Raw genomic sequence first — 27782 nt, forward strand, 5'->3', positions numbered from 1 at the left:
AACAGCTCTGGTTCCTACCCACTAAGAGATTATAATCAGTTACTGATATGAAAGTAAGCATTAAATGTACTCTGCAGAATTGGAATGTCAAGTATGAGGTATGGATTGCAGACCTTCACCTAGCTGTCTGGCAGGAACAAAGCTCTTAAAATAATAGAAAGTATTGGTGAAAAATCACCAAGAAAATAATTGTAAAATGGGTTACTGATTTTTATCTACATTAGTTAAGAGACATTTCATATTTAAAATAAACCTTGGAAGATGATGTAAAGTGAGAAGCAATAGATATAAGATGCATGCAGATGAACCTTCTTAAAAAGGTAAAGCACACCAATTCTTAGTAATACGATGCTTTTAAGAACAGGATGAAAAGATTTGTTGGATCCTGAAATTCTGCAGAGTGGTAATTGATATAGCAATGGAAGTTTCTGCTGTTCCTCGAATATGAATTCCCTGCAAAGCTTTCGTTGTTGTGGAACAGTGGTAATCATACTTTCCAATGAGCTGCATCTATCTAAAGGGACAGAGCAATTAAATAATGTTAACCAATTATAATGAGTGAAAAACATGCATAATTCCAGTTGAACCACTTGTGTGCTAATGGGTTCCACCATGGGGTAAATAGGTTGCTAACATTTTGCACATCTACTCTGGATATGTTACAGAAAATAGTTGTCAAGATGTCTAAGCTGTTAAAACAGATTTGTGGCCCAAGGAGCCAAATCTGAAAATACAGTGGTAGTGAACATAGAGATCAGACTGCCTTAGAGACCACTCTGGTGGGCAAACCCCTCAATTTAAAAACTTGCAGCCGTTTAGTCTCATGATGATAAAATATGATGTTCCATTCAACAGCTAAAAGCCATCTACTTGGCTCCAAATGTGAGAGACAAAAGACCTACTTGCTAAAGTCTGAAAAACGGAAACAGTTTTGAAGAGAAACAAACTTAAATGAATTTAAATCACTGAGTGAGAAAGAGGAAGAGAAAAAGACAGAGTTAGAACATGGGGAGACTTGCCAAATTGAGGTACTGTTGGCTGAGCTTTCAGAATTCCTGACTCCTGACTTAGCACAAGGAAGGGTTAGGATTCAAGAACAATTAACAGAGGTGGGGAGAGGGAGGGTTAGTAGGTTCTCATATTAAGTTGGGAATTTGATTAAATCCCCAAGTTCATCATGGGGAAGTGACAAAGATGTATTTAACATTTGCTAAACTCTTGGGAAGATAAAGCCCTTCAGAAAAGATTTTTAAAAATAATGGATGTATTTCCTTTTCCCTTTCCTCTAAGAAAAGGATGAGTGTGGTTTATTATCCTTAATTATTGTAGTCAGACTTCCTTGCTTCACCTGACAACAAATTAGCTTATCAGCCAAGGACTATTAGTTGTGCATTAACATCAAGTTAGACACTGTATCAGTCTTCAATAAACTCAATGAATAATAACTTTACTTTCGAACAGAGCTCTATAATCTGAAAACTATTTTTCACAATATTTTTTTTCTCTTTCCTTTGAGACGCTGGAGCAAGTCTTGGCAAGTTACAGCCCATGAAACAAATCCTCCCATCCCCCTGGTTTTATAAATATTTATTGGGACGCAGCCACGCTCATTCGTGTATGCATTGTCTATGGCTGCATTAGTGCTACAAAAGCACTAATGCATTAGTTGAGCAGAGAGAGAGCAGAGACTGTATAACCTGCAAAGGTTAAAATATTTACTATCTGGTCCTTTATAGTAAAAGTGAGCTGACCCTTGCCCTGCTGCAGTGCTGGTACCCTCTTCAAGTCACCTAGCTTGCTGACCTTTGTTTTATAATGATATTTGTAATTGTATCATCATTTTCTAAAGTACAAGCTATATGAAGGCAAGAGCTGTGTTTGACTCATTTTTGTATCCACTGAAATAATTAAAACAGTAGATAATGAAAAGAAAAAAATAATAAAATTATCTTATTCTCTTAAAAATCCTACTAGATTGTGATCCTCACCTTTCAGATCTGGAAATGGAGTAAAAGTAAAGTGGTGGTTTATTTTATTCTGACATGTGGTTAATTTTTTAAAATATATTTTAATTGATTTCAGAGAGGAAAGGAGAGGGAGAGAAAGATAGAAACATCAATGATGAGAGAATCATTGATCGGCTGCCTCCTGCATGCCCCCTACTGGTGATCGAGCCTGCAACCCCAGGCATGTGCCCTTCACCAGAATCAAACCTGGGACCCTTCAGTCCACAGGCCGATGCTCTATCCACTGAGTCAAACCAGCTAGGGCTGACATGTGTTTAATTTTAAAATGCTATGCAAATACATTAAAAAGTACCTATTTTTACTTTGTTTTCAAACATTATTGAACATAACATTTACTTTGTTTTAAGATGATTTGTTGATGGAGTTGTAACATTACATCTGCAACCAGAGCTTACCAAGTTAATGCATAATCAATATTTCATTACCCACTGTTTCTTTGGTTTATATCTGTAATAATTGTTTCAAGACCTTTCTCTTTCTCTATTCATAAACTAGTTAGACTATATAGAACAAGCATGTTGCATGTGGAGCCATTACTAGTAGGAATGATTAGTTATCAATAGGTTATAACAGCACCAACATAGAAATTATAAGGTCTTATCAAGAAAGCTTAACTTCCTATCTGAGTTTCAGCTGTGCTTACAAATCTTATCTTCTTCACTCTACCCTTCATCAGCACCTTTGAGCTCTGCAAAAAGCATGCACAGCAAGGAAGTGAAAGAAGATAGAGACCAATTCTTTTTTTTTTTATATATTTTATTGATTTTTTACAGAGAGGAAGGGAGAGGGAGATAGAGCCAGAAACATTGATGGGAGAGAAACATCAATCAGCTGCCTCCTGCACACCCCCCACTGGGGATGTGCCTGTAACCAAGGTACATGCCCTTGACCGGAATCGAACCTGGGACCCTTGAGTCCACAGGCCGACACTCTATCCACTGAGTCAAACCGGCCAGGGCAAGACCAATTCTTTAAAATCTCTTCCAGATAATAAAAGCAAAGGAAATATTTTTTAACTCATTCTACTGAGCAGCACGATCTTAATAGCAACCAAAAAAGACATTACTAAGAAGGAAAATTACAGACTAATATTTGTTATGATTATAGATGCAAAAATACTTAGCAAAATATTAACAAATAAAATCAAACTTTATAAAAAAAAATCATTCCCATGACCAAGTGGGATTTATTTGAGGTATGTAAGGCTGGTCCAACATTTGAAATTCTATTAATACTAGAGGCCCAAGTGCACAAATTCATGCATGGGTGGGGTCTGGCCAGTCCTCTCCGATGGGGGCCGATAGGGGTGGCCAATGGTGGGGAAGGAGCTGTGGGCGGTTAGCCAGCTGGCCTTGCCCCAAATCAGGGGTGGGGGCTGGTTGGGGGCAGGGCTGGCCAGGAGGAGGGGCCACAAGAGATTGGGGGGAACAATGGGGGCCCCAATGGGGCCAGTTGGCTGCTGCAGTGCCCATCATAGTGACTGGTTGTTCTGGTCATTCCAGTGATTCCGTCATTCCCTGTTGTTCCAGTTGCTTGGCTTTTATATATATACTAGAGGCCTGGTGCATGAAATTCATGCACTGGGGGAGGGGTGTCCCTCAGCCCAGCCTGCACCCTCTCCAATCTGGGACTCTTCAGGGAATGTCTGACTGCCGGTTTAGGCTGGATCCCACAGAGATCGGGCTTAAACAGGCAGTCGGACATCCCTCTCACAATCCGGGACTGCTGGCTCCTAACCTGCTCACCTGCCTGCCTGCCTGATTGCCCCTAACCACTTCTGCCTGACAGCCTGATCACCCCCTTACTGCTCCCCTGCTGGCCTGATTAACACCTAACTGCTCCCCTGCTGGCCCAATTGCCCCCAACTGCCCTCCCCTGCTGGCCTGGTTGCCCTCAACTGTCCTCCCCTTCCAGCCTGATCTCACCCCCAACTGCCATCCCCTGCTTGCCTGGTCCCCCCCCCATCTTCCCTCCCCTGCTGGCCTGGTCACCCCAACAGCCCTCCCCTGCTAGTCTGATGGCCCCCAACTGCCCTCCCCTGATGACCTGGTCCCCCCAACTGCCCTCCCCTGCTGCCCTGGTCACCCCAACTGCCCTCCCCTGCTGGCCTGATGACCCCCAACTGCCCTCCCCTGCTGGCTTGGTTGCCCCAACTGCCCTCTCCTGCTGGCCTGATGGCCACCAACTGCCTCTTCCTGCCTGATCACCCTAAATGCCCTCCCCTGCTGACCTGATCTCACCCCCAACTGCCCTCCCCTGCAGGCCTGATCTCGCTCCCAACTTCCCTCCTCTGCCGGCCAATTTGGTTCTGATTGGTCAGTTTCTATGCCAGTCAGTGTCAAAAGCTCCGCCTCCTAGGAAGCCATTGGCTCCTCACAGTTGACCCAGATTTGGTTCTGCTTGGTTGGTTTCTATGCCAGTCAGCGTCTCTGGGCCTATCAATGGGGCCGGTTCAGAAAGGCTGGGCTGATCAGCAGCCCCAGTGGAGGCCTGGAGAGAAATGGAGGCACAACTGCTGACCAGGCCTGGAAAGAAAGAGAGAGGCAAGTGCTGATCAACAGCTGCCACAGAGGCTATGGATCAGACCCTGCTTCTCTCTTCAGGGCTCTCTTCGGGCCTGATTCGCAGCCCCCTCAGCAGTCAGTGCAGGGTCACTGTGCCTGCAGCATAGCAGTCAGTGCTGGTTCACCACAGCAACCCAGCGCTAACTGCAGGACTGACTTCTGGTTGGTTGAGCCTCCCAGTTGTTGTGGATGGGATGGGCCCAGGGTTTTTATATATTAGGATTAGGATACATAATCTACCACACTGACAGGCTAAAGAGAAAACAAATCATATATAATACCAATAGATGCAGAAAAAGCATTCAACAGACTCCAACACCCATTAATAATAAAGATTCTCAGAAAATTAGAAACAAAGGAAAATTTTTTAACTTCATAAATAATATCTACAGAAAACATAAAGCTAACTCTATACTTAATAATGATAAAATATCTGTTTCTCTCTAAAATGGGGAACAAAACAAGGGTGCCTCTCTCAGCACTGCTATTTACTATCACACAAGAAGTCTTAGTGAATTCAACAAGAGAAGAAAATAGCATAAAAAATATGTAGATTAGGAAGGAAAAAATAAAAGTGTCTTCATTTAGAAATATAATTGTCTACATAAAAATATGAAAGAATAGACAAAAGAAGTAGGAACTAATAGGGATACAAGGTCAATATAGAAAAGTCAATTGCGTTTCTGTATACTAGCAATGAACCAGTATAATTTGAAATTTAAAGCAAAATATTTGTATTAGCACCAAAATAATGAAATACTTAGATATAAATCTAACAAAATATTTATAAGATCTTTATTAGAAAAACTAGAGGCCCGGTGCATGAAAATTCATACACTCAGGTGGGTCCCTCAGCAAAGCCTGTAGCCTCTCACAATCTGGGACCACTCGGGTAGGGTCCCTAGGCCTGGCCTGAGATCAGGGCCTATCAAGGCTTTCCTTCCCCTGGCTGCTGGCAATTGGCCCCACCCCCGCCTGCTGCCAATGCTTGCCCTCCTCCTCTGCCACCGGTCGCCTCCCTCTGCAGGCAATAGGTGTGGGGTGTGATTGCTTGGCTGGCCTGGGTCTCCCTCTGAGGGGCTATCGCTGGTTGGCCCCGCACACCTGCCCCAGCATCGCTGGCCAATGGCTTGTGTCTCTCTCTGTGGGGTGATCGATGGCAGGGCCCCCAGATCGATCACCCCACAGAGGGAGGCCCTGCCCACCCGCTGCAGCACCACCAGCTGGGTAGCCTGGGCCTCCCTCTTTTTTTTTTTTTTTTTTAAAGTAAGAGTAATGTTTACTGAGTGGTACAGAACTGAGTACAATGAAGGGTTTATGAAGATGGAAATGCACCGCACCCCAGCCCCTGCCACCCCCAACACCCAGAGACTACAGTACTTAGAAGTTACACGCAATGGCCATAACTGCTGAATATCTGTTTGTAGCAAACAAACCATAGCATATTTATACTGTATCAAATCAAGTGATTATAGAAATCCATTTATATATTGTTTGTATAAAATCTTTTTCCTGTAAAAAATATTTTTTTAAAAAAAGGAAGTATAAAAGACATGTGCAGTTGAAAGCCCGGCCAGGACAGCCAGTCTGTAAACATTCAGTGAGTATGTGCTTTGGAAGGGCGCCTGTGCCTCCTGCCCACAGCAACTCCAGCAGGGCCGGCGAGGGTGCGCCCCGGCTGCCACTTCAGGCAGGACTGAGCTGGACCACGGTGGGTGGGTACAGCAGGGCCTGGCACTGTGCCCTTCTCCAGCCTTGCATCAGGATCAGGGTCAGGGTCAGGGCTGGGGGCAAGCAGATTGCAGTTTCACTCTGAGTCCCATACTCAGCCTAATTTTGGTTGCTGATGGCTTTTTCTGACTGCTCCGAGGTCCTTTGGGTGGGTGCCCTGGTGGAGATGCCGGAGAAGTGCCCACAGCTGCCTGGTTGGGCGTCTCTCGGGCCCAGAGCCTCTGTCCTGCCTCCTGCAAGCCTGGCCCCAAGTAGAACAGGATTAGCTTGGTCCTGGGTTTAAACAGCCTGGGTTTCTTCCTGGTGTGGCTGATCTGAGTTTCACAAAAAAGCCTGGCCAATGCTGGCTGTGCTGAGCCTCATTGAAGAGTTTTTCATGCAGCAAGGAAGAGCCCTCTGGGACCCTCCTCCTCCTCCCTCTCCTTATCTCCTGCTCCTCCTCCTCTTCCTCCTTCCAGCCCACGGTCACTTCTTCTCCAGCTGCTCCAGCAGTGGGTTGCCTTCTGAGTTGGGGGTCTTAATGCTGTCGGTCCTGACGATGCAGGTGGGGCGATGCCGGTTGAGCATCAGAATGAGCTGCTGCTGCTCCTGCTTCAGCTTCTCCATCTGGGTTTTCAGTTCCACATTCATGAGCTCCAGCCACTCAGATTCCTGCTCCAGAAACTCTGTCCACTCCTTCTTCTTGTTCAGGCTTTAGGCTGCCACCACTTTGCTCTTTTCCCAGCGCCTTTTCCTTCGCGTCTCTTCCTCATCTAGCTCACTTTTCACAGGTTGAGGCCTCTTGCCCAGTTTCACCTGCAGGAAGCACAAAGGGGTGATCATGGCCCCAATGTTGTGGATGTCAGCGTATTTCAGCTCCTCTGCAGTCAGGGCCGAGCTGGGGAGTCCGGTCAGGGGGCTGAGCCCTGGCAGAGAGCCCGCAGTCATGGAAGGATCCAGGATCTGCCCAGGCATCATAGCAGGAGAAGTAGCAGTCCAGCCCTGCGGAAGCTATGGGTGGAGGTGGTGACCCCAGGGCCTGGGCCAGGCTGCAGGCACTGTGCCCACTCAGGAGCCACCGTGGCACCAGCCCCACCCTGCAGTGTCCACTGCTGCCAGCGCCTCCCGTCGCAGCTGCTGAGCATTCCTCCCGCAGGCTGTGGTGGGCGGCCTGGGTCTCCCTCTTTGAGGCAATTAATCACTGGGGCTCTGCCTGCCTGCCTGATCACCCCTAACCACTCGTCTGCCTGCCTGATTGCCCCTAACCGTTTACTAAGGGGCAGGGCCAGCCTGGGTGAGGGGCCGTGATGGTTCTGGTCTCTGGTCATTCTGGTTGTTCTGCCGTTTCAGTCACTGGGCTTTTATTATATAGGATTATAAAACTTTGATGAAAGATGTAAATAAATTAAGATATATTCCATTTCAGGAAAATAAGATGACATTATTAAGATATCAGTTTTCCCAAACTGATATACAGATTCAATGCAATGCCAACCAGATTATTTTGTAAATATCAACACACTAGTTTGCCCTTGAGCAACACAGGGGTTAGGGATGCTGACAAAAACTCACAAGGTAAAAAGCCCAGGTATAACTTTTGACTCACTAAAAACTTAACCACTAATAGCCTACTATTGATCAGAAGTCTTACCAATAACATAAACAGTTAATTAACACTTATTTTGTATGTTATTTGTATTATATGCTGTATTCCTACAATAAAGTGAGTTATAGAAAGTTTTTAAGAAAATATAAGTTTGCAGTACCGTACATGTTTACTGAAAAACAATTGTGTATAAGTGGACTCATGCAGTTCAAATCTGTATTGTTTAAGGGTCAACTGTATTCAAAAGTTTATATGAAAGGCAAACACTCAGAATAGCCAACACAATACTGAAGAATAAAATCAGGATATTGACACTACCTGATTTTAAGACTTAATATAAAGCTATGATGATCAAGGTAATGTGGTCTTAGCTAAAAGACTGACAAATAACTAAAACGAACAGAATAGAAAGTTCAGAAATAGAACCACATAAATATAGTTTTTGAATGATCTTTGTCTAGGAACAAAGGCAATTCAATAGAGAAAAGATCATCTTTTCAACAAATGGTGGTAGAACAACTGGACAATTACATGCAAAGAAAAAAGAATCTACATTAGAACCTTAGACCTTTCACAAAAATTAGCTCAAAATGGATCTAAAACCTAAAGTAAAATGCAAAAATATAAAATTTATAGAAGATAAAATAGGTAAAAATCATCCATAATATTAAAAGCCAATGGAAAATATGAGTTAAATATCGAATGAAAAATTTTTAACTTATATGGTACTTGAAAACCGTGATTAGGCTACTTACCTGTGGCAAAAGCTTGTCTTCATAGCAACAAAATACATATTTGTTACCTACTGCATAAGGAAACAGACACAGGAGTAGGCAGCTGAGTTCCCCTCGGTGCCTGGGGCAGCTCACTGTAGTCTCTTTGCCCTACTTAGTCACCATTCCATGGACATCACTTTCCTTTTCTGTATTGAGTTAGCAGAAAATTCCTCATTAGAATCATCTACTTCATCTCAGGCTCTCCTTTCACCAAAGCTTGATAGTCAGAATTTGCATCCCCTTCCCTGACCTCTGGTGGATCCTGAATGTGATAAAGATGGGTGGGTGATCTGCCTTGGCTAGTGTTTGTCAGAATCCTCCACCCTCCACTGGTCATCAGCTCATAAGCGTCATTGGCACAATCTTTTCCTCCTGAGGTAGATGAAGTTTTCCTGTGAAGAGCAGAGGAAGTCCTCTCTACAAAAACTAAGAGTAATTTTTATCTTACCCTATTAGGGTGGTTGGGCTACTCAGTTTGGCTTAGAAACTTCAAATTTCATCTTCATAGTATTCTTCAGGCTGCCACAGTCTATAATAATTTGAACGTCTTCTAGATAATTTCCTTCAAGATCAGTCATCAGAACATACTGGAAATGAACTCAAGATTTACTTCAACATAATCCTTGAGGGAGAGAGAGGGTGTGGATAGACACATAGATGAAACAGGAGTTGCAAAGTATTGATAATTATTGAAGTTTTGATGGGTTTATGAGAATTCATTTTTACTCTTCTATCTAGGTATACATATGTTTTAAAATATTCATAATAAAAAGTTTTTCAAAATTGCCCCTTACAGTGAATGTTATAGAAACAGGATGAAGCTTGTCCCAGATACACTTCTACATCCCCCCTGTCTTCACTACATCTTATACTTATTGACGGATTTAATCAATTAGAGGTGAATCAGATTTCAGGACTTAATATTTGTTGCAAAAGTTCCATAGTAAGCCCGGGCTGGTGTGGCTCAGTTGGTTGGAGTGTCATCCCATACACCAAAATGTTGAGGGTTCTATCCCCTGTCATGGAGTGTGTGGGAGGCAACTGATCAATGCTTCCCTCTCATTTCTCTCTCTCTCTCTCTGGAATAATCATGAAATTTCCATAATATTTTTTTTTGTCTAAAGCCTTATAATTAAGACTCAACTAATGATGTTTATTTTTTATGTGGACCTCAATAGCCAGTGGCAACACAGTAGTAATGTCCACCCAGAAATTGAAGTTACTGAGTTGGATGCTGGGCAATAAAAATCTCTGTCCATTAAAACTCAATATAAACTCATCAGGGTTATTACTAGTAGTAATAATAGCAGCCATATGACCATTGTTTTTGTACTCTGATACTGGCATTAACTTTATCTGGACAGCTGAGATACCATTCAACTAGCCAGATTTCATTGGTTTCATACACATTGTTCTGGGGATGATTCCAGCTTTAAGAGGAACATCAGTCTGAACTCAATTTATCAATATTCCAGGGTGTTACAATTAATCAAAACTCTTCTTCAGTGCCTTGATGACCAAGTTGGTTTACTAAATTGACAGTGGGAACACTTTGTATATTAGCTCTTTGTCAGGGCAAAGTTTTTCACTGTGTGATTGTTCCTATCCAAATATTGAGGATCTTGCTGTCTCTTTACTTCCCTACCCATTTCCTCCTAAAGCAGGGCTCAAGTTCTAACTTTTACATTGATTATCTAGTGACAAGTTCAGTTTATAATTTTTTGCATATCTATGCATTCAAAAACCATTAGTATTTATCCACATACAAACTACACACACATAAGCACACATACATTAAGCACAGTGACTACCTGGTCAATGATCAATAACTACTTTTATGACTTATTGAAATATACAGACTTTTTAGTGGAATAAAAAATATTGTGATCAAAAAATTTACCATATAAAATTGGATTTTTTTAATCAAAGACATAAATGAATGCTATGTGTGAAACATCTTCCTAGTCCATGTATTGAAACAAAGATAAATAAATGACTCCTTTCTAAGAGCTTAATATCTAGAGGTCTAAGCAGATATGTAAACTCATGAACGAAGTGGAGTTAGCTAATGAAGAGTAAAAAACTCAGTAAATTCTAGATTTCTTTCAGGATGTTGCTATGGTGATCTCAGGTTGGCCCCATAGATTCCAGGAAAACTTACTGACAAATTCTTGGCCCCCTATTGCCAACTCAACTAATCTATTGAGTAGTAATAAAGACACAGTAAATTACCAGTCACCTTTTTCATTAGAAAACTGGAGAATAGCTGTTTTAGAATCTGAATCAGTAGCTATCTGTCACTGATTCCCACTGTTTTTCCCAATAAGCCATGTGTTTAAATTTGTTAATCATGAAATGCAGCAGGAATCCTGGAAATGCTATATCATCACTACACAAGTTTATGGTGTCCTTTTTATGGTGTTCTTACCAAGTTTGCAATTAAAAAGTGGTTTCCTGATGTAAAATTTGAATTAGTTTGCCATGACAATTAGTTAACAGTCTCAATTAATTGGTTAAGAAAACCTTTCTTATCTTCCAGAAGAGGTGAATAATTGAAAGATAAATTCCTTTGCACAGAATTTACTTAGAGCTGATCTCTAGCTCCTTCTATTACTTTTAATGGAATTGGAGCTTACTTAGACTTGCTTCAAGTTTTTTTTCTAAAAATAAAATCTAAATAAACTTTTTTTCCATTCTATATAAACACTAGAGAACTACTAAAATTACATTAAAACATAGACTTTATACAGGTGCTATCTGGCTGTCTATTTCTATGTATAGAATCATAACTGAAAGTCATTGATATTTGAGAAAAAATTGTGAAGAAAAAATATTCCGTGAAATAAATGAAAACTAAGCTTGAGACTTTAATTTTGAACTAGAAATTCTTAAATAAAATTGTTTGGTTCTATAGCATCTATCTAAGTTCAAATTGCAATTATGCACTAATATTTTGAGCAAAGAATGAATAAAATGCTGGTCTTTTCCACAAAATTCTAAAATCATATTACTTCTCAGTTTTCCCTGCATATATTTTCTTGCAAGGTAATCACACAAAAAATATTTTTATAAAATATTCCAGGATACCATCAGTTTTCTCAAAATCTTTATAAAACTTCTGATAATCAAATTATTTATTACTCGCTTGTACAATTGGTTTGCATTAAGTTTTCTCATGTTCATCAAACAATTGATAAGCAAACTTGGTAGGCAGGGTACATGCTAGTTTAGTAAGGGTTATTCAAGCAAAAACTTTTTTTATAAGTTATATTATTATTAAAAATATCTCTTAAAATAACTTATTTTTATGCAACTTCTGTAATTGGAGGGGCTGAAATAGGAATGATGACTATTCAGATGACAGGGATGACTTAGTAATTATCTCTTACAGTGGATCCTGTAGTGTACCTCCAAAATTCCCTGTTAGGACTGAGCTGCTTATTGTCCTAGCTTCTAGGGGTGTTACCTGCTGACAGCTCACAGCTGAGCCCTTCCCCAGAAATAGCCTACTACTGAAGGCCACAGTAAGGCCCTCCCTGGGGTTAGCCCTCTTTCAGTGACTACTTAATGAAGGAGAATAAAAGCTCAAGAAACTTACTTCAACTTGGAGCAAATCTGAAGAGCCAATTCCAATTTTAAATTTCTTCTTAGGATTGGCTGAAACACTTATTGTAATTCCATCACAATTCAAATTTTCCCTTTACCCAGTCCTACTTCCCTCACTCTGTTGTTCTTAAAAGCACTCCTCAACATACAGCTGAATGCAAACCTCCATTTCAGAGACTGTTACCAGGGAACCCAGTCTGAAACTGTTGTGCCTTGAGTAATCCTATTAAGGAAAATCTAAAATAAGAGTTTGGAGTTGGATCACCTAGTAGCAGGCTGGCAATGAAGAACAATCACTACTTGTAAGTTTAGTACTTACAGCCCTTGGCATGAAGTAGGAATAATTGTCATGGTGGTGAACTAGAATCTGATTTAATGGAATGGAATATACTGGCAGTTGCAAGATCTCCATCATTTTAGAGGTTTTCAGAAAGCTAGCAATTATGAGAATTTTTATATGACATCTATTGATGCACTGGAGAAAGTCATGAAAGACTGAAGATGAGTAATCATCAAGTTAAAATAAAATGAGAGGCCCTTCTTAGTTATATATTAAGCTTATTAATATTTATTTCTAAATACTTATTTAATAATACTTATTAACATAACAGAGTTCCAGAGAATATTGAATTTGCAACACTGGCAAGTTTGCTATACCAGGTCATCATATAATTGAAATGGAATTAGACTCTGAAATTGGGATGGAGACCCCTGATCAATAAACTTGAAAACCTTCAAATCTTGAAATTTCCCTGAATCCTTTGAGCCTGAGAACTGGCCAGCTCTTCCTTGTTAAAGTTGGGTGCTCCTCCATTGCTTAAAGATATCTAGAGTCCTCTGCTTTGCAAGACCACATACCTCATCCCTAACCCCAGTTCCCAGGATCTACCTCACTCTCTTTCCTGGACAGCAGTTCAATAACTAAGACCAAGTCACAACAAAACCCAATCAGGGATGTTCAAGGAAAGGGAATATAACTTGAATGAGCTTCAGGACCTAACCAACATGTCCTGGAAGGATCTAGGAGAGTGTATGAGGTGAAACATAAAGTTCAATAAAGATGAGCTTATTGATATGGAAGCAAACTAGTGATACAAAAAGCTAACACTCTGGCAAGGACCCTGCAAGATAATGCTAACACATTACTAGGTTGGCTATTAAAATCTTGGAGAAAACAATGTCCCACAGTGATGAAGAAATGATGAAGAGATTAGATGTAGGGATTAAAGGGCTCAAGGAAGTATATATGGTAGAATGAAGATGACGTTGTATTAGATTGCCATAACAAAATACCACAGACTGGGTGGCTTAAATAGCAGAGATTTTTTTCTTACAGTTCTAGAGGCTATAAGTCAAAGATCAAGGTTTTGGCACATTTGGTTTCTTCTGGTTGCCTTCTTGCTGTGTCCTCACATGGTCTTTTCTCTGTGTGTCCACATTCTTGGTGTCTCTTTGTGTGTGTGAGTTTCCTCTTTTTATAAAGACACCAGTAAGACTGGATTAGGGCCTACCCTAATGGCATCATTTTAACTTGATCACCACTTTAAAGGCTCAATCTCCAAATACAGTCACATTCTGAAGCACTGGGGTTAAGGCTTCGACATATAATTCTTTTTTTTTTTCCTTTTGAGGAGGACACAATTTAGCTTATAATACTATGTGAAACTGAAAATGTCATCAGCCAACCACATGTGAGGGAAGAGCACAGAGGACATGCCATTTACCCAAGTAATAATGGATGTGCTGGTGAGAAGGGCGCCTAGACCACTGAGTAATTCAGTGGCAGTACACGTCAGCTTGAGCAGAATCATAACTCAAGAGCAAGTTCGCCCAGTCCTCTCTGTGATCCACCCCCATGGCCCTGCTGCCCTTTGTCAGAGCACACCTGTGGTTATACGGGGGACCTCTCTGACTAGATGACAAAGGAAGAACATGTGAAAGCTGGAAAAGAAATGTTGCTGCTACATATCAGCCCCACTCAGGGATATTCCTGAAAGACAGTGGTAAGGGAAACTCTCCCACTCCCTGTGGAAAGAAAAGTCACCTGAGGTAAGAATACACCTAGACCCATGGGTAATAACAAATAGCTTGGCTGGTTGGTGACAGGTAAAGACCTCATCACACTCCCAGTGACCCACTTGAAAGATTTTATTTTTCTCATCCCCACCATTGTAAGCTGAGAGAGACCATACATGTTAGTTTCTAGGGTGGCGGGCAGGGGTGGGGGGATGTTGCAAAAATCCCATTAAGTTTTAAGTTACTCTGCCACCAATTCCTTTAGGTTCCTTGTGCCAAGAGGCCAGCAGGCCAAGAAGGAACCACATTCTTAGCAGAGAAGGGAAGACTGTATTTGCACCAATGTGACAGGTACTCTTCCTGCACAATTTCAAGTGAATAAGTATAGCAGCCCTCAATCCTCAAGACCTGAGGGTTGGGGGCCAGGGTCATATCACTGGGCAAGTCTGTTAGAGCAGAGAGTTGATAGCCAATGGCAACAGGTATCTACAATAGGTAGAATAAGAGGGGATGATGAAAATCTCTTGTAGCCGCAAGGGCAACTGTTGTAACTGGGACTGTACTATTTTTATTTTATTTTTTGTAAATTTCCCCAGAAAAAGAGTCTAACCAGAATCCTGAAGAAAGCTGTTCCAGGATTAGTTGAGCTTACATAAAGCAAGAGGATCTGAGCAACACAAGTAATGACCTGAAGTCAAAGCTGTGGTGTGTGTTACCAGGAACTTACGCCCCCCAAAATTGCTAACACTGAAGAGCTGCCTTGCCCAGGATTATGGTCTCATCTCAAGCAGCCTGTATCCACATATTGACTGATGGGGAACAAAGGTCTCCTGTCTCCTTCGCACAATACTAGGCAATTTGAGGTATTTCTGAAGGCTTCCTAACTTCAGAGAACACCCTGAGATGATTGAGTTCTCCATTGCAGCCACATCACAGCTCAACATTTCTTTCTGCCAAATCCCAGTTCCCTCACTCCACTATAGGTGTTGTTTCAGGAAGCACTTCCCAATAAATCTCTGCAGACTAATCTCCATCTCACTCTGTTTCAACATTAAGATGTTGCAAATCCCACTATGTACCCAGTGCCACCACCACCACTACTCCTCTCCCTCCTCCTCCTATTACTACAAAATGTTAATTATGAAAGTATGATATTTATTTGTGGTATAAAAAATTCTCAAAGCCATACGTACTGTTCTTCTTTATTATATGTTTGCAATCTATACTAATAATAGAGAAATATGCAAATTATCCGTTACAGTGTCATGTTACGACTGGATCAGCAGGCTGCATTCCCGCCCTCTGCTCAGGCAGCTGCAAGGCCCAGGGTAGGATAGGATACGATAGGAGGAGATAAGAAAGGAGAGGGAGAGGAAGGCAGGCCTGCATGCAGACAGGCCAAGCAGAGAAACAGAAATTCAGAAAGGGAACATGAAAAAGATGCAGGAATGGAAAAGGGAAGGAAATGAGGGGCTGCATGTGGGAGGGGGTGGCGACAGCAGGGAGTGGGGCTTCGTGGGGGGGCAGATGCACCCAGAGAGGGGCGGGGCAGGAGCCCCGCCCAGACCTGCCCAGATGTGGGAGGAGGGCAGTAGCCCCCAGCACAGGCCATTGGTGGGGAGGTGCCCACTGGTCTGGAACAGAGTGGTGGATAGTCCAAGGCCTTCTGGGTGGCAGCACTTCTACTTTGCAGGAGCAGCAGCAGTGCCTGGGCTGCATGGGCCTAGGCCACCCTCCCTGGGCCAGGCGTCCTGGGCAGGGAATGGGAGCAGGATGGAGGTGGCTAGGCCAGAGAAGAGGGGATGGCAAACACCTGGCCAGGGCTGAGCCCTGGGCTGGGGATTAATGCCCCCCATAATGGAAGCTTTAAGAAGGGAGGGAGGGAAGAACTTTATAAAGGAGTCAGTAGAGAACAGAGTTAAAGAAGGAAAGAGGATGTGTAAGTGAACTGTAGGAGCTATAATGAAAATCAAGTATAGTTGTGTACTGGGGACAGATTTTAAAAGTAGGAGTTAGAAAAGAAAAGGATAAATGATAGAGAATAATTAGGCAGATAGATAGATATTAAAACAGTGGAAGTAAGTAGAGAAGAATGTATGGGAAAGGTAGGATGAGAGAGAAAGAGGGAGGGAAGAAAAGTTTTAAAGGGGAGCCATTAGAGCTTAAAAGGAGAATGGGAAGAAGGAAGAAATGGGTGGAGGGGGAGTAAAGCAGGTCCGAGGGAGGAAGTGAAGAAAAATTTAAGGTGGGAAAGAAGGAAAAGGGGAGGGAGGTCAGGGGTAAAGTTAAAGGAACGAAGGAGTGTGGGGAGGGAGGAAGAGTAGGAGAAATATGGGAAGAAGGATGATGGAACAGAAGTAGGAAATAAGGAGGAAAGAAAAGTTTATAAATGATGAGTCAGTAGGAAAAAGTGTTACATAAAGGAGAGAAAAAAGTTGTGTGAGAGGGAGAAGCCAATAAGGAAATCAAATACAATTGTGTGTGAAGGGGATAAGATTAAAATAAAAAAAGTTAATAGGGGTGACCAGGCCGGCAGGGGAGGGCAGTTAGGGGTGACCAAGCTGGCAGGGGAGGGCAGTTAGGGGGATCAGGCAGGCAGGCAGAGTGGTTAGGGCAGGCAGGCAGGTGAGCGGTTAGGAGCCAGAGGTCCTGGATTGCGAGAGAGATGCGAGAGGGTTATCCAACTGCCAGTTTAGGCCTCATCCCGGATTGGAGAGGGTGCAGGTCGGGCTGAGGAAACCCCTCCCCCCCCGCATGAATTTTGTGCACTGGGCCTCTAGTTACTTAATAATATTTAACATTTGAGAGCTAAGATGTGCCAGCAAGAATTTTGCATATATTGTCAAATAATCCTCACATAAAAGGATTCTGTATAAAAGGACTATTACGAGTCCCTTTATACAGAGAAGGAGGTTGAAACTTCATGAGTTTAAATATTTTATCCCAATTTGCACAAGATGCAAATGGCAGCTGGGATTTGGCTCCATTGCTCAGGCTGTTAGACCACTATCACTTTATTTCCCATCTATATGGCATGAAGTGACTGCATGGTTTAACCAGCATTATTTTCTAAACTGTGTGATATTCCCGTTGTGTCCCACTGATTTTGTTTGATTAGAGAAAGACCACGATGCAAAATAGGGTAGCCTCTTTATCAGTATGGACTATATTCATCTGTCTAGAGGACATTCCTTTCTTCATGGGAACTCCATCCTCTCTTGGGACACCGTTTTGTTTACCTGAATAACATAATCATGATGGCTACCTAGTGTTTATATGTCTATTTTGTATATTAGTTGAGATTTAAAACTATCCAGTTATACTTTCACCTTTAAGAAGCCTTATATATACTTGAGACTAATCTACATTAGCAAATTGGCAACTTTGTGTTTCTAGCCCATAATTCTATGCAGGACTACAATGACATCTTTTCAAATTAACATCTTTTCTCATTTAGTAAATCTGCCAATTAAATGTAAAATGGGAAGGGTAGATGCACATTATCATTTTTAACATATTCTTTGACTACATTTTCTACTTTTCTTGGTAGAAATGGACATTTTAACTGCCAGCCAATGGCATAAACATAGGCTATTTCTAGCATGTATTTTCCCACAAACATTTTTGATGCCTTGTTATGATTGCTATGAATCTACCATAACCAGAATCCTTGCAGAGAGGATGGAGGACAATAGGCAGGGCTTGAATTGCAGCAGCCATGGTGCATGGACTATACTGAAATCCAAAGCAACAGAAGAAGGTAGTCTCCACTCTGACCAATTTTCAGTTAAATCTTTTTTTTTTTTCATACCAGCTGACTTCTGAAAAATAGATTGGATTCCAGCCTTGGATTATAAATCTTTGTGGTGTCTATTGTGAAAATGCTTTCTACCATCATAGGATCTGATAGCTGCCCTCCCCGCTGAAATGCATCTCACGGTCTGGTAGCACTCAGAGCTTTTAGCTTGTTAGTGCAAATCAACTTTTATTGCCCGCATTTGAGAGAAAAGGACAGTGAAATCGCACATCCATACATTATTTTGGCTATTTGTAAAAGGTTAAAGAAAGAAGAATGGAGGATAAAACTGCAGCATTTTCTGAGGGCTTAAGAAATGACTTTGAAACACACATGCACTCTCACACACACAGACACACACACAGCATCTGTGAGTGGTTCCTGATGGAACAACAAAGACAAACTAAATGTTGGCTAAGTGATTTACTGTCAACACGGGATGACATTTTGACATGCACTGTTTTTATATGTTCCCATTTCCTGTATGAAATTTGTGGAACTTTTAAAGCTGTTTGACTCCAGAAGCCTGCTTAGCTGCTCTGACCACTCAAACCCTGCAGACAGTAAGTGGCAAGGGGCGGTAAAGAATTACCAATAAATTGGGAGTTGAGAAGCAAGAGTGATGAGTGAGACAAGTGTTGATATTAGAAACTTGGATTTGGGGGTTTATAAAGGTAAGTGAATGTGACATTTAGTCATCTGGACTCTGAAATGGGCAAGTGGAAGGATTACAGATGATAGCTTTTAGAGAAGGGCAAAATCTTTTAAATCTTTTATTGCTGAAGTTTCAAGGCAAAGTCAAAACTAGATTAGAAGATAATCAATACTCTGAGGCTTACCAGGGGGTTTTGAGCATTTTTACTCAGAATGCTATCTTAGGAAATGGGTTTGGAAAACCTTCTCAAGTAGAACTACTAAAAGGGGCTTTTTTAAGGTAACAGAAAAATATATTTTAAAAATACAAAATGATAAATGTTATAAATATGGACAAAATGGTTATCTGTATATATCATGTCATATATATATATATATATATATATATATATAGCAAATCATTTGACTGCATAAATTTTTTTTACAGGTTAGAGGATTTGGACAATTAGAAGATACCTAATCAGACTTCTTCTAGCCTGGGGTCTAGAAAATGATATATTCTATATGCCATGGCTGGAGCGAATTGGCAAACATGGTTCTTATAGTTGACCCTTTAAGAGATTGTTGCGAATGTATTTTTAAACTAAGTCTAATATGTGCAAATGTTTTTCTTAGTTTTCCATGGAAAATTAACTGTGAATCTGTTTTTATAACTAAAATGTCATGCTTTAATCTATTTGTCCAAAAATGTGTATCAAGCCTTCACCAAAAGCTAGGAACACCCACATGTGTAAATGCTTCCTAAAGCTCTCTACACCTTGCCTAGACATTTCTCTTCTCTCAAAAGTCCTGCCCCAAACTTACCCTCCCTCTCAGGTCATGAATCTGCATTACACTTCAATGATAAAACCAAAATGTCCTCATTTTCCACTTCCCTACATCTGTACCCATCTTTACCTCCTTCTCTGTTATTGAGGAAATATATGCTTCTATTAAAGATTAAACTCCCCACCTCACTTCTCCCAGGCTTTGCATACCCTTTTTAATTGCACCATCAAACTCTTCCTCTGTCTTACCTTTCCCATTAGCAGCAAATATATTTGTATTTATTATTCAAGAAGAATCCTCAAGATATCACCTTTTTCATATTTGACTACAGAACAGGTATAAAAATCAGTGTTTATACCTGCTGTCTCCACTACCTCTCATCACATTCACTCGTCATTCCACTCCGGTTTGGGCTACATCTCCCTCACCCTCCCACTGAAAAGCTATTTATTCCAAGACTAGAGTCCCAGTGCACGAAATTCGTGCACAGAGGGGGTTGTCCCTCAGCCCACCCTGTACCCTCTCCAATATGGGACCCCGGGATCGGGCCTAAACGGGCAGTCGGACATCCCTCTAACAATCCAGGACTGCTGGCTCCCAACTGCTTGCCTGCCTGCCTTCCTGATTGCCCCTAACCGCTTCTGCCTGCCAGCCTGATCACCCCCTAACCACTCTGCTGCCAGCCTGTTTGCCCCCAACTTCCCTCCTCTGCCGGCCTGGTCACCCCTAACTGCCTTCTCCTGCAGGGTTAATCACCTCCAACTGCCCTCCCTTGCAGGCTTGGTCCCTATCAACTGCCCTCCCTTGCAGGCAGGGTGCCTCCCAACTGCCCTCTCCTGCTGGCCATCTTGTAGTGGCCATCTTGTGTCCACATGGGGGCAGGATCTTTGACCACATGGGGGCAGCTATATTGTGTGTTGCAGTGATGATCAATCTGCATAGTACTCTTTTATTAGATAGGATAGAGGCCTGGTACAGGGGTGGGGGCCAGCTGGTTTGCCCTGAAGGGCTTCCCGGATCAGGTGGGGATTCCCTTGGCCTGTGGTGGTTTGCAGGCCGGCCACACCCCCTGGCAACCCAAGCAGAGGCCCTGGTATCTGGAATTTATTTTCCTTCTACAATTGAAACTTTGTAGCCTGGAATGGAGCCAAGCCTGGGGCTCCGGCAGCCATTTGTGTTGGGGTTATAATTGAAACTTTGTTGCCTTAAGCAGGTGGGCCCGGCCAGGGTGTGCGGAAAGCTTTGCTTCCTCTGTTGCTGGCGGCAACCCTGGCCTGCTCTCTCAAGCTCCATTCTGCCGCCATTTGTTTGAATTTGTTTACCTTTTATAATTGAAACTTTGCAGCTTGAGTGGAGGCTTAGGCTTGGCAAGGGCAGGCAGAAAGCTTGGCTTCCTCTGTTTCCTAGGAAACCTTGCTCTCTGTGGCTGTAGCCATCTTGGTTTGGGTTAATTTGCATACTCGCTCTGATTGGATGGTGGGTGTGGCTTGTGGGCGTGGCTTGTGGGTGTGTCGGAGGTATGGTCAATTTGCATATTTGTCTATTATTAGATAGGATGACCAATGATGCCTATGTTGTTAAGAAGGCTATTTTTTCTTTTCTAATTTTATCTGTCACTCATAAAATTCAGTGAAGTAGACACACCCTTCTTGAAATATAATTACCCCTGCCTCCAGGACACTACTCTCCTCTGGTTCATTTCTGACATTTTTGTCCTCACCTTCTGAGTTTGCTCCCCCCCCCCCCCCCCCCCCACAGTGACTCCAGAGCATGGTCCCAGACTTCTGGGCTTTATTTCTTTAATGATACTCACAATTTGTTTATTTTGTTGCCATTAGCTGGTGCCAAACTCCTAAGAGAAGGAACCATGATTATTTTATTCATTGATACATTATCCAGTCCCTACTTTGTGTCTAGAACATTTAATAGTTCAATTATTATACTTCAATCAATGAAGAAAGGAATAAAAACAAATATGATTTTCAGAAAATGTATCAGCATTTGATCCAAATCACTCGATCTCAAAATTGGTAAGACCTGGGCTCAGCAGATTATTTGCTCTGATAGCATATTTCTGTGAAAGAAGAGCTGAGTACAGTTTATGTGCCTTGTTTTTCAGTCCACAGTTCCTTCATTGATAACACAGGGTCATCCTATATACTATTACTTTCTAAATCTATTTGGTCTGTTTAATTTATCAAAATGGTCAATTTCCTCCCTTAGACCAAACCTGAATTTCACTTGTAATTTTAGTTTCAATCTAAGTATAAGCACTCTATTTTACTTATTTTAAAAAAATAGCCTTCATTAAGCAATTAATCTCTGTACATTGTATTTAATTTTAGGAGCTCATCAAATGTTAAGCATATAATGAAAGTTTTGCAAATCCCACCATTTTCACAGATTTTATCTTTCTTTAGCAGTTAAATGATTTCTATGATACATTTACTGACAATATAAATTCTAAGGATGACTAAACTGAATCACAAGTTTTCAATTTAGCTATCAGCCCCTTTGGGCAACTGAATATTATCAAATATTATTAGATGTTAGAGGCATTTCATACTAAATGAAATTGCATGAGACTTTTCAGATGAAGTTTAGACTTCAGTCTGCAATATGCATTCTTCTGGAATTGGATGGACTGATACAAAGGCCTGAGCTAAGAGCAAACCAGCATTGGCCTCATAAGGGTCGGGGAGGTACCTCATGAGAATATTAATATGCTTCCACTTTTTTGCCCTTTATATTTGGTTTTAAGAAGATCTATAGTTATTGGATAACCAAGAGCCATATTGATATGTGACTATTGAATCAGTCATTTATCCATTAAATCAGAGCTTTTTCCTCCTGTGATCCTCATGGTCAATATCTGTACAATCAATTGGATTGGACAGTCAGTCAATATGCCATGGCAATGGAGAAATTGCTATTTATCTGATCTACATTTCTAAGTGCTATATTTTTATCATAAAACCTGGCTTAAATTGGTTTTCTCTTGGCAAATGCCTGCCTTAACTCAGTATGAGTAAAACAGGAACATTTACTAAAAGGGCACACATTTGCAATGTTTAATGGGGAGCAAGGCAAAGAACCCTAATAGATGCTAATAAAAAACTCTTTGTCGCATGCTCTGTAGCACTTCTGTATCATAACTTACAGCATTCCATTTAGACTCTAAGCTCCCTATGGCAATGTTGTGAGTTGTGTTATCATCAAATACATTCACGACTCTTCACTCCCAAGACCTCTTGACAGAAAGATTGTTCTTACTAAGTGGTTTGTAGATGTGACTTAATTTGGCCAATGAAATGTGAGTCAAATTAACATAAGCCACTTTCAAGCAGATATTTTAAAAGCCAGCACAGGATCCTATCGTTATTATTTTCCTATGACAATGAGACTGTTATGAGTGGATAGGGAGTGCTCCTTCAGCCTAAATTGCAAAATGAAGATTGGCATGGAGCAGCGTCAAAGCTAACCTTCAAAAGATACATGATAGAGCTAACCTTTATCTGTAAGTTTTGAATTTATATTCTTTCTTCCAGTGTACAAAACCATTTTTGTTCCTACAAATAGTTTGTGTGTGTGTGTGTGTGTGTGTGTGTGTGTGTGTGTGTGTGTGTGTGTTGGGGTATAAAGGAAAGCAGAATGTTTTATCATAATTTTGCTTCAACAGCTATGGGACAAATTAAAAGTCCTAAACTCTGAGAAAAAAAAATGATATCTAATATAAGCAACAAATAAGGTTTGGTCACTGTAGGCATCTAAGATTTTTAGTGGTTCTTTGTTATTGCAGTGAAACTTAGTGTAAGCTGACTACTAAAAGCTTATATAGCCTCCAATTCTGGCAGAATGTATAGTGCAAAGAAGATGATGATTTGTTAAATGAACAAATGAAAAACAAAAATAGAATCTAGAATGCATTTCTATTCATTACGATATTTTATTCCTTCACAAACCACTACTGCTATAGATATGTAATGTATTTTAGTCACTAAGATGAATTCAGTACTAAATTAGAGATTTAAGAATAAATTGTTACTATCATTGGTACTCTTAAGAAAACTAGCAGCAATTTTAAAACTTGGAAATTTCAAGGTTTTAAGTATAGGAAAATATTCAAGTACATATATTATAAAAACTGCTGAATAAAGATCCTAGTTCGTACAGATTGAATCATAATCTCTATATCTTAATTTTCCTGCCTGAGAAGCTTTGATAAAAATAAATGATGTTATGCTGCCTATGCTTATCAGATGTGACCACACATTTTCTAAGGGGACTATCCATCAAGCACCCCTACTGCCTGGGAGAGGGTATGTTATAGTCAATATAAGAGGAAATAATCGCACTTAAGCTAGCCTTAATTATTCCTGCACTTAATTTTAGTAAGCTCTTTGAGTGTCTTTATTTCTCTTTCTGGGGGTGGGGTTAGGCTAGAAGGGGCCAATGGGGGAAAATGGGGGAAATCTGTAATACTTTCAACAATGAAGATAAATTTTTAAAAAATAAAGTGGGAGAAAAGGTAAAAAACACAAATGAAGAAATATGTTAAAATATTAGTATTTCATACCCTATCACAAGGATCATCCTGAGGAACTTCTGTGCTCCACGAACTTTGCTATCTCCATAAGACTAAACAATGGTCCCAGAGTCTTGCCTATTTCAGTGAAAAATCATGCACTCCAATCAAATACAATGCAAAAGTTAAGTCTAGATTTAACTAGCACCGGATAAGGGGGAAATCTGGCAATCTTGCCCTGACTGATGCGACTCAGTTGGTTGGGTGTCATCCTGTGCACCAAAAGGTTTTGGGACCGATCCCCTTGTAGAAGGCATGCAGGAGGTAGCCAATGGATGTTCCACTCTCATCTCTCTCTCTCCCTTCCTCTCTCACTAAAATAAAATCAATAAAAAATCTTTTTAAAAGTCTGGCAATCATGTAGGTCAAGTTCATCTGTATATGCAGATGTATTTGGATTTAAGTTGGAGTGTCTATGTGATTGGCCATGCAGTTTTCACTCTTGGTTATAGATTGGCCATCTTGAAGACTTCTCCATGATCACAGACATCCATCAACATAGGGTGATTTTTGCCCTCCTCTAAAAATAATCTAGAACTATAAACAAGCATGGTTCCCGTAAGAAGAAATCTATATTTTGGCTTTCCCTAACAGGTCAGGAGCAGATTTAATCACAGAACACTTTCTCCTCACCTCTACCTTTAATCTTCAACAACACTTGTTTGGACCAAAAGTAGGACTGAGCCAAGATAAAAATAAAAATATGTCTCCATTCATAACATAAGTTACTATTCTAGATAGGAAAGTTTGCCTCTGGCTTTTATCAGTTTTTAAAAAATATAAGAAAAGAAAATATAGTTTCAAATAACACCAAGGACCCGGTTACCAATGAATCATTTGAATTCAAAATATCTCATTTGAGGAAGTTTAACAATAACATGGATGCTCAATGCTCCTATTTTTGTCTCCTAGCAAAGCACATGAAGACCTTTTTTTTGGTATTTTTCCTTTCACTATATTCCACTCATGATTGAAGGAAAGTAATTTATAATGAATGATGCCTTCAAGGTAGAGTGAGATTGCTACCTGCTTTTATAGCTGGTAATGGAAAAACTGCAGACATGGTGGGTAATAACTTAGCTCATTAATTTTCTCAGACATGTTTTAGGCAATAAACACTTGATTTGAAACTTTTGGGTGTACAGAAACACCTTGGCCTTCAAGGTAGAACTTATCTGCTCCCATAATACCTCAACTTTTGACATTTGTTCTATTTTTGTCTAGTGAATAGGACAGTCTTAGTATGGCCTTACCTTCTACGGGATAATATATATGTGCCACTTTGCCTTGCTCCCATGATGGAATCACATTTAATGGGAAAAATGCATCTGTGTGATTTGTGAATGGAGCACAAAGGTAATTTCAGAACATTTGTCTGTAATTGGAGTGTCCCTGCCTATGAAGCGACAAAGGCTGGGTGACCCTGCAGACTCTTGTTTGAAAAAGTAACTGAAGTGCTTATATTCAGGCACAGTCAATATATAAAAGTTTGCTGTGATGGGTGATTCAGAGAATAGCAATAATGATGATAATGACAATGGTGATCATAATGAAAGTGAGAGTATTTTTGGAAAACAATGTTCTGCCTCATTCAAAGCCAACAAAATAGGGACACCATGGGAGCTTACCAGGCATAGAAACTTTCTACAAAGAGTTGCAGTTCCTGCTGCCCTTTTCAGCTGATCCAGCTACTGTGACTGAGCTCTCTCAAATACCATTCCAATATCCGTGGAGCCCAACATATGTATTGTTATAAAAAACAAAGCAAAACAAAGCAACCAAGACCTTCCTACTATTAGCACTATCTTGACTTCATAGAAAATTAATTATCAATTATCAGGGCTGCCCTCACCCAATCACCTTCTAAGTTGGTTCTTCTTCTAAGAAAGCAATAGCTTCAAAAAGGTCTTTTCATGGTTTCCTAAGAGTGCCACAATCTTTCCTGTATCCTCAGGGCTATATCCTGTATCCTGAAGGGTCTACTTATTGCTGAGAAGGCATTCTATATTCACAGCAGGCAATGGGAGGTATTCAGACACAGTAAGGGAGCTTAAGTCGACACTGAACATCAAACTAGGGAAGCAGAAAATCATTTGTACATTCTCAAATTTAGGTAGGAGAGTGGCTTTATACCTCACACAAAGAATTCCAAACAAACTGTCAAGTTAATCTGTTTGGCCTTCTCTATCCATCATTTCTCTTTCCTCTTTGATAAGCTATACCTTCACTCAGCTCATTCTGCTACCTGTTTTAGGAGAGCTATGCCCTCATTCAGATTTCAGTATAAGATAAAATCCAGAAGAGTGGTATAATTAATACAGCCATGCTGACAAGGATGCAAGCTACAAAGCTCAATAGTACATTCAACAAAGACCTAGAACATTCTCATAATGTCAGAAGCAGTAGTCCTTTGCTTTATCTTCCTTTTCACTTGTTCCATTAAAGAAGTGATAACCTCAAAAACAAATATATCTAAAAACTTTTATCCCCCCCCCCCTCAGATGACCAGGCATATTTATTGCTATTCTATAAGTCATTTACTCTCCAACAGCTATTCTCCAACAGCTATCAAATTATCACCAGCTACCATGAAAGTGGGATTCCCCTGTTTTTGTCCTCTTAGGCTATATAATATAGCTGGGAAGGAAGGAAGTAAAGACATGGACAATTGTCTGCAAAGCAAGCTGCCAGCAAAGGACATGCATATGACTATGATTAACTGTAAAATGGGGTATATGACATGGTTTCAGGAGATCCAAGAAGGCATACATGAGACTGGAGCATGACAGATGGGACCAAGGTAGCATAGATAGTTCTGAAAAGAAGAAACAGAGGGGTTAAGTACTATTATAGGAGAAATAATATAAGCAAGGTGGAGAAACAGGAAGACTGTTCTGTTGTGATTGGACAGTAAGTTGAAGTTTTATATAGAGAAATAAATAGTATTAAGTTAGAAAGAACTAGTTGAACTAAATTGTTTAAGGACTTAAATTCCAAATCATGAGTTATCCAAACTCATGAGTTATTCTACTTCCCTTTATAGTGGCCCTTTATTTCAATAAAAGCTTAATTATTATGTTGTGATATAAGCACAAAAGTGTTACAATAGCCCGGCCCATGTGGTTCAGTGGTTGAGCATCAACCTATGAATCAGAAGGTCATGGTTTGATTCCCCGTCAGGGCACATGCCCAGGTTGCGGGCTGAATACCCAGTGTGGGGTGTGCAGGAGGCAGCCAATCAATGATTCTCTCTCATCATTGATGTTTCTATCTCTCTCTCCTTCTCCCTTCCTCTCTGAAATCAATAAAAACATATTTTTTAAAAAGTGGTACAATATAGTATAAACACAATTATCTATCCTCCAATTTATTATAATTCTTCTGACCTTAGGTTATATATATAAGAATTTAATTTAATATCATATATAAATATCGTATACATTTCTGAACCTTTACTTACTCAAATGCTTACAAATTTTAAGAAACATGAACACAGATAAAACCTTTGTAAGATTGCTGAGAAAACATGGAGCAAAATATTGGAATATGGTCACTTAGATTATAAAATCAAATGGAAACCGCTGTAAAATCAAGAAAATATTGAAAAAAGCAAAACCTTTTTTTTTTTTTTTAAGAGGAAGAGTGAAATAGAAAACTGTAAAAGTCATTGAATG

General features: G+C 40.6%; 1 pseudogene; it reads right to left on the bottom strand.

Annotated features, from left to right (window-relative positions):
• Positions 1-6787: 6787 nt before the first annotated feature.
• On the bottom strand, positions 6788-7306 carry LOC129149021 (jun dimerization protein 2-like; annotated as a pseudogene).
• Between the last annotated feature and the right edge of the window lie 20476 nt (positions 7307-27782).

The sequence above is a fragment of the Eptesicus fuscus genome, chromosome 5, assembly GCF_027574615.1.
Source record: "Eptesicus fuscus isolate TK198812 chromosome 5, DD_ASM_mEF_20220401, whole genome shotgun sequence".
Lineage (NCBI taxonomy): Eukaryota > Metazoa > Chordata > Mammalia > Chiroptera > Vespertilionidae > Eptesicus > Eptesicus fuscus.